Genomic DNA, 5967 nt, shown 5'->3' on the forward strand with positions numbered 1-5967 from the left:
ATTTAAAATATCATAAAATTAGAAGCAAACAAAATCTAAAAACCAGAAAGTAGCTATATAAATTATGGTACACTAAGTTGATATAATATTATGCAGCCATAAAAAAATTGTATATAATAACATCATGGAAAAAAAGGTCATGATGGTGTTGAGTTTTAAAAAATCAGACTTGAAAACGAGATTTGCACTACACACAACTATGTATCTTAAGTGCATGGAGACAAGAATTGCAAAGGACACATTAAACTGAGAAAAGATGATTTGTTGGGCAGCAGGATTCTGGATACGCTTTTTCCTTCAAAATTGATTTCACTGTTGCCATTACACTTGCATAGATTTTTATTTATTTGTTTGTTTGTTTGTTTTTTATGAAGTGATTCCCCAGTTAATTGAGAACACATCTGGCACTATACATGGTTATTACAGTATTATTGACTACATGCCCTATGCTGTACTTCATATCCCTGTGACTATTTCATAACTTCTAATTTTACTTCTTAATCCCTTTACCTTTAGAATTATTTGCTTTTTCACCCAGCAAATAATTCTAAAGGTAAGAAGCATGGGTCTCTTCTTATTCAACTTTTAGAAAGTTTGGTTTGACTCATACGCTGTTTCAAGCAAATTTTATTTTATTTATTTTATTTTTTTATTTTATTTTGTTTTGTTTTGTTTTGTTTTATTATTTTATTTTTAGGTGAGGCAACCCTTGGTTGACCTCACATATTGCAAGGGCCTTGTCAGCTTACGATCCTTTTTTTTTTTAATGTTTTATGCCTACAGTATCTGGTCTTCCTAAGTGGTCTCCCATCCAAGTACTAACCAGGCTCAACCCTGCTTAGCTTCCAAGATCAGACGAGATTGGCTTGTTCAGGGTAGCATGGCCATAGATTCAATTAATTTTCATTAATAATTCACTTTCAATTTATCCTATCATGATGCACTAGTCTTTGTGGCCTCTAGGCCAGTTTCTTTCTTGGGTTGCAGGCCAGCCAGTCACTTCCTTTCTCTCTGGAGCAGATTAGAAATTCTCTTCTTTGCACAAAAATATGTGCCGCTGGCTTTTCCTCCTTTGGGGACTTCTCCATGGTAGGTGCCTTCTTTTGATGTTTGCTGGTAAGGTGACCACTGTGTTAATTTTGAGCTAAGTCAATCTCTCCCTCTCCCCTGTCTCTGGTACCATGCAAGGTGCCCAGATTGGGTAGATCCAACCTGGCAAACTGTCCTCATAAAGCTGAGAGTTTAACAGACACCCTAAGACAAGTCCTCAAATAATGATGATAACAAGGCAGGCTATGATAAAGGCCAACAGAGAAGTACCAATAAAACAGTACTAGATTAATTAATAATTAATCAGTAACTCTTGAATGACACATGGTTAGGGGCACTGACCCCCATGCAGTTAAAAATGTGCTTATAACTTCTGATTCCCCAAAAACTTAACTATGAATAGGCTCCTGTTGACCAGAAGCCTTACCTATAACATAAACAGTCAGTTAGCACATATAAGTTATATGTATTACAAATTATATTCTTATAATAAAGTAAGCTAGAGAAAGAAAATGTTAAGAAAGTCATAAGGAAAATACATTTATAGTATTTCTTTTTAAAAATCTGCTTATAAGTAGATCCTCAAAGTCCAAATCGGTGTTGTTCAAGTATCAACTATAATTAATAATAGGACTAATGGAGGCAGAAATTATAAAAAACAGAGGGATCTGCAAAGGCTCCAGAGCGAAAGGGATAATTGAGGACAGACAAAAGGGTGAAGAAAGGGAAAAAGAGAGGAAAGAGGAGAGGAGAGGAAAGGGGAAGAGAGGTGAGGGAAGAAAAGAAGAGGGGAAGGAGGACGGGGAGAGCAGGAAGAGGAAGAATAGAGGTATGAGGAGCTGTTCCTGGGTGCGTTTCCTCTCTGAAGGGACCAAGCAGAAGGTAGGGGAAAATGAGCCCATGCAATCAAACAAACCTGTTTATTATTATTATTTTTAATAGTGGTCTCTCTATAGTGGTCTCTTTTTTCTCATTCATTTAAACCACTCTGAGGCCACACACTTACTCCAAAGCAGCTGTCTTTGCCCAAACATTTTAGAAATGGGCACCTTCCTTTGAATACCCAGAAAAACAGACAATGAATTGTTATCAGAATCCTGGTTTCAAGTCCTTGCCATACTACTTATCAGTGGGGAGACTTGGGGTGATTATGATGCTCAATGAGCAAAGTTTCCTGATCTATACAAGGGAGTGATGAGAACCATTTCACAGAACTTTTATGAGGACTGCATGAGAAAATAGGTACAAAGCACTGTACGAATGTTGTTGGGCCTGGTTTGGTGTTTGAAACGATAAAAAGCCATTCAGAATCTAGAGACTGGAACAGGTGAATGGCTGAACTGAGGTATGGGGATGGTAGCTGAATAAAAAACAAGATATAATAAACCGACTTCCTTGAAAAGCAGTGCCATGTCTCGGAAGGCAGGATCCTACATTTTTTTTTTTTTTTTTTTTTTAGCATATGCAGCATCAATGGAACAAACGCAGTTTCCAAGGAGACTACTTCTTTTTCCTAAGAATTCTTACCTTATATTTAAAAAACAATAACCATAATACCATTTTCTACCTAAAAAGTCACACTAATTTCTTAATATCAAATACCCAGAAAGGATTATATTTTTTAGTTGTTTCATAAGTGTCCTCTATTTTAACAGTTTATAAGAGATAATCCATGAAGCCCCAAATATTGCCATCTGGCCCTTTATAGAAAAAGTTTGTTCGTTCCTGATTTAGAGGCTTGATGGGATTCACCTTTTTATTTGGGGGCATTGTTTGTGTGTTTGTTTGTTTGTTTCACACAATTACATCACAGTTTGTGTTTGTAGACTTTCATTAGGAAGCACATAGTATCAGTTTGCTCTCCCCTTTTTTTTTTTTTTTTTTTTGCCACGTTAGCAGCTAATACTACTCAGGGCGTAGATCCATTAAATCATAAGCAAATGGTAATATTCTCATTCTATCATCCATTCCTTCTTCAAGTATTAGCTGGAATGCTTCTATAAAGAAAACTTTTCCTCATCTGCTTTTAGGTTAGCCAGAGCTAGAGTTCTTATTTAAAAAAAAAAAAATGCTTGATTCTTCCTTTTTACTCATTAGTTTTCAAAACAATAAGTTGATTCCTTAGCATCCTCCCAAGGTGACCAATTATTATACTGTTTAAGTTTCATTACGTATTTCTGTATTTCAACATATTTGGTAACTTTTCATCCACTGAGGTCGGGTCCTTGCTGATGTCATCCTCAGCCAGTGTTAGGTAATATGTTCAATTCGAATTGGCCTTTGTCCTTTTGCTATAAACCTAGTCTTCTTCACTAGCTTCCTTGCTATCTAAAATGAACAACCTTCATCTGCTCATAGGAACTTGGTCATATTTCATTTTTTGGAGAGTAAACTCTGGTTTTGTTTTTGGAGGCTGGAGTGATGTCATTCTTGTTTAACTGGCTGCCTCCCAGGGGTAACTAATCAAACTCAGCTTTTTAAGGTATATACTTTATTTTGAATTTCACAGGTCAAGTATGGGTAAACAAATTAGAAGGTAACCTATTTTTCTTCACAGCTTCCCCCATTCTTCTCACGGTCTCACTTTCTCCCAGGTGGAACCCCGAGAGAGCTCTAGAGTGGAGTGTGGTAGTCATGGGTTGAGGGAGATGGTGAGGGCTCCCCACTGTACTCTACCCCCCATGGTGGGAGCACAAAGTATCCTGTTCTAGTCACATAGCAGCCACATATGGCCCTCTCTTTCCTGCTCCCTGTTAGCTCTTCGCCTCAAAGCATCACATCTGGGGATTAATGTGACCCATGGGGTACTTGAACTTGAAGGCACATATTATGGATTTTCTCTTACTGAGAAAGAGGAGGAGAAGTGTAAAGGGAGAAAGAAGAAAGGTCTATCTTATACACAGTACTGCAACATCTGCAATGGGCTTTTTAGCTGGTCTCTTTTAATCCTCACTGCTACTTTGTAAGAAAAGAGTCTTTATTACTACTCTGGTTTTATAGATGAGGAAATGGAAGGCCTGAGAACATATGTTACTTAGTTAACTTCCCACAGCTAAAAAATGGCAAAGCCATAAATCAAAGCACTCTGCCTTTAAATCCAATGTTCTTTTCATGACTCCTCACCCCAGTCAATACCACCACCTTCATGCTAAGACTGAAGTCAACCAGGAAGCTCATTGTTATCCACATAATTCATTATAGCTGTGGTGAGCAATGTGCAGAAAAGCACAGTATGTGCTCAGAACGAGGTGACCTAACCTGGTCTATGTGAGTGGGAAGTAGTTATAGAAAGGCTTCCCTGGCGGAAAGAAATGGGCTGAGACCCAAAGAATGATGTGGGGTTTGCCAGATGAGGATGTGGAAGGAAAATCCTCTTGGAGGACAGCATGCATGAAGGCCCTGAGATTTGTTGGGAATTAAAGACGACCACAGATCCTTTGCCACCCCTCCCATAGATAGGTGGCACCTAATTCTCCTCCCCTTGAATCTAGGCTGACTCTGTGACTTGCTTTGATCAACAAACACATCAGAGGTGATGTTGTGTGACTTCTAAGGCAGGGCCTTAAGAGATTTGCATTTCTACTTTGGCAGGCTTGGAACACTGTCCCTCGGGACCCGCCTACCATGCAGTAAGGAGCCCAGGCCATGTGAAGTGAGGCCCTCTGTGATGGTTAATTTTATGTGTCAACCTGACTGGGCCATGGGTTTCCCAGATTGTTACTCAAACACTATCTTGGATGTTCCTGTGAGAGTTATTTTTCTTTTTTATTTTTTGATGAGAGTAACATTTGAATCAGCAGACTGAATAAAGCCCTGCATGATGTAGGTAGACCTCATCCAATCAATTGAGGACCTGACTAGAACTAAAAGGACTTACTCCTCAGAGTAAGAGAGATTCTTTTCTGCCTGACTGGCTTGAAATTGCAACATTGGCTTTTTTCCTACCTTCAGACTCAAATGAAAACATTGGCTCTTCCTAGATCTCAAGCCTGCTGGCCTTTGGCCTGAAACTACACCATTCTGTGTCTCAGGCCTTCAGACTCAAACTGGAATAACACCATTGGCTTTCTAGGTCTCCAGCTTGCTAGCTTACTCAGCAGATCTTGGGACTTGCCTGCCTCCATAATAGTGTAAGCCAATTCCTCAAATAAATCTCTTTATTCTCTCTCTCTCTCTCTTTCTCACAAACACACACACACACACACACACACACACACACACACATCCTATTGGTTGTTTCTCTGGAGAACTCTGACTAATACACCCTCTGATTGACAGCCTCAGCTGAGTGCCCATTGGTACTCACAGATAACTGAAGCCAAAATCACATGGAGCTTGCGGAACCTCTCAGCTCAGCCCAGTCAACCCAGAGAATTGTGAGACAATAAATGGGTGCTGTTATTTCACAAAAGTTCCCACGTACTTAGTTGGTTTGTGATGCAGTAATATATAACAAAACAAGGGAGAAGGGGCTTGGAGTGCTGGAGTAAAGAAGGCCAGTGTACATGGAACCGAGATTGCACAGAGTGAGTGGAGAAGTGGGCAGTACCAGATCATGCAGGACTTTGTAGGCATGAAAGTTTTAGTTTGGAGTGTAAATTTTTCATTTACCTTCATTTTCTTCTTCCTGTTCTTGTCTGTATTTTTGTCTTTAGCTTCAGGTTTATTGTCAAAGTACTATCTGGAATCAAGCAGCAGGAGTTCGCCGCTGCCAATATAGAAGTATGAAGTGCCTTCTCATCACTTCTGCAAGTTGGATGTTTCAGCTTCAAGAGTCCAAGAAACTTATGTGTATAAAATGTAAACTGATTTCTCAAAAACTAAAAGGTATCCAGCTATCATTTCCATGGAAGCAGAAAAACTGAAGCTTTCCAATTCAGAGTATCCAAATCATTTCTTATTTCAAATTCAGTCCCT

The 5967-nt window shown here is 39.0% G+C and overlaps 1 pseudogene; it reads right to left on the minus strand.

Annotated features, from left to right (window-relative positions):
* Window positions 1-774: 774 nt before the first annotated feature.
* LOC118602014 lies at window positions 775-892 on the minus strand (annotated as a pseudogene).
* Between the last annotated feature and the right edge of the window lie 5075 nt (window positions 893-5967).

Source organism: Rousettus aegyptiacus, unplaced genomic scaffold (assembly GCF_014176215.1).
Source record: "Rousettus aegyptiacus isolate mRouAeg1 unplaced genomic scaffold, mRouAeg1.p scaffold_m13_p_4, whole genome shotgun sequence".
Lineage (NCBI taxonomy): Eukaryota > Metazoa > Chordata > Mammalia > Chiroptera > Pteropodidae > Rousettus > Rousettus aegyptiacus.